The following is a 2,596-nucleotide window of genomic DNA, read 5'->3' on the forward strand; positions in this document are numbered from 1 at the left end:
AAAAAAAAAAAAAAAAAAAAAAAAAAAAAAAAAAAAAAAAAAAAAAAAGTACTATCATCCACAATATATAAAGAATGCCTATGAACCAATAACAAATATCTGTTTAGAACCATCCAGGCCTTTACTTGGCAGCTCGCCCACTAAAATTCAACCCGTGTAGAGATTAGCATAGTCCCTGTGCTAAGATGTCATGCAAAATTGTGGCACCTTCCATAATTTTAAGCCACATCCAAAAGAAGAAAATATTGTATGATTCCACAGCTATGAAATATTTCGAGTTGACAAACTCAGAGACTCTGCGAGCCGATGAAAGCCTGCCAGGGGCTGAGGGGAGGGGGTGCTCGGGAGGTAGAGCTTAGTGAATGAGTACACCGTGTCTATGCAGGGTGGCAAAAGAGTTTTAGAAATGGGCGGTGCTGGTGGCTGCATATAATGCCGTGCATGTAATTAGCGGTGACGAATTCTACACCTGAAACGTTTTCAATTCAGTGTCTGCATGATTATAAGGTGTGACCACAACAAAAGAAGATATTAAAAGGGAGAGCGACAGATTCAGATAGACACTCCAGATAAAATACAAATGTCCTCCTAGCAGCATCCGGAGAGATGTCTGTAAACGAAAACAACACCGCAATGATACTTCTCACCTACCACTAGGCAGATATAACCAACTGCGGAATAACAGGAGCCGGTAAGACACGCAGCAACGGGAGCTGTCACAAGGCGCCCGTGGGAGTGTTAGTCAGTTCAAATGCTTTGGAAAAGAGGAGGCCATCACTCCCTGAAGCTTTGGAAACCCGTGCTTTCCACTGCCTTAATTACAGTGAAGCTCCGGCTGCCGTAGCAAGAATAAGAACAAAACACAGCTTTGAGGTAAAGAAGTTTGTTTTTCTCACACACCTCACTTCTGATGCTCACAATCTGGATTGCTTGGGTAACTCTGATCCTTGCCATCTTTCAGGGATGCAGTTCTGTCCGAGGCTTTTCTGCAAAGCTGAAGGTGGACCGCGGAGCACATTTGGGTTTTGAGTAACGAGGAGAGAGCGTGAAGTGTACTCTCTGTCTTGGATGGAGAGCAGCAGAATAGGGAGCTAAGGGTCGTCAGTCAAAATGGAGCCGGGGAACTGTGGGGAGAGGCAGAAAGATATTCCGATGGATAACTGAGAGTCTGCCGTACCAGGAGGACATTTTGAAGGGCACCTGGAACACTCGGCTATATCCCAAGACAGCAATCTAATGGCTGTGTTTACCTCACTACTTTCCTAGGCACCAACAAACGTACTTAAACCAGAGAGATTATAGACCATCACGTTATGAGAAAAGAAGAAACTACCCAGACGCTCATCACTGTGGAACAGAAAAATAAACCATGGCGCACACACTTCCCAGAGTAAAACTGACCAAGCTGATGGGAACACAATGGGGAAAAGCCACAGACAATGTTCACGCGAGTCTATTCATATGCAACTGAGTGCTAGGTACTGGGATATTGTTTTATCGTTAGTATTCAAGTTATGTCTATAGATGCATATGATATTCATTATTTTGTATATATGTACAATATTTTGTATTACGTTTACCTCTCCAAGATAAAAATAAATATAATTTTCACCCAATAGGCTGATAAAAGCAAACGTTTGTTATCATCCAACATAGGCAAGGATATAGATAGATGGGTAGTAAGTATGAATTGTGGCTTTACTCTATAAAGTGTTTTGGCAACGTTTGAAAAAAACTTAAATCAGACATTTCTATGAGCTGCAAACTCAAAACTCAACACAGAACTGGAGAAATAGCAATGAAAGTTCTTACAGCAACAGGCATGGCGCTCCTTCAACCCATCCCAGAACAGCTAAGCCTAAACACCATTAAGGAACCAGCTAGCTCCGGAATGATCCCAATCTTACCACCAGGACGTAAAGGTACAAAAGAGTGATGTGGATGATGTCAGCCTGAGTAAGTCTCTAAAACTTACAGAGACAATGGCAGAAGAGGTGTGTGTGTGTGTGTGTGTGTGTGTGTGTGTGTGTGTGTGTGTGTGTGTAAGGGAGAGAGAGAAGGAGAGAGAGAGATGCATTTGTTCTGAATTGTCTTCAAAATGTCTTGCTGTTTTGGAATGCTTAGAATGATAAGTTTTGTTTTGTTTTAATTAATCTTAAAAACATTTCTAACTCCTCAAAGCAATTTGACATCTAAATAAAATTAAATTTTAAGATGATACATTCATTCAAAAAAAAGTTCCAGGTCTGAGGATGTTGCTCAGTGGTAGAGAGCTTGTCTGCATGTGCAAGGCCCTAGGGTTAATCCCCAATGAGGGAAGGTAATAACCGCAAGGGTAATGGCAGCAGTGACAGGAGTGGGTGTGGAATGCTATGACACTTGCTCTTTATTGACTTGACTGGATTGGGAAGGAAGCACATTTATGGGTAATTCTGTTGGGGGAGGGCTACAAAGACTCACTAATGGGGGAAAGACAAACCCTAAGTGTGGCAGCACCATTCTGAGGCCTGGGAATCCAGAAGGAATAAAAAGGGAGAAAAGGAGAGAGTGAGCTTGAGTGGACATTTTCTCTCTATCTCTCTCTCTGTCTCTCTCT

Source organism: Mus pahari, chromosome 10, assembly GCF_900095145.1.
Source record: "Mus pahari chromosome 10, PAHARI_EIJ_v1.1, whole genome shotgun sequence".
In the NCBI taxonomy this organism is placed as follows: Eukaryota; Metazoa; Chordata; class Mammalia; order Rodentia; family Muridae; genus Mus; species Mus pahari.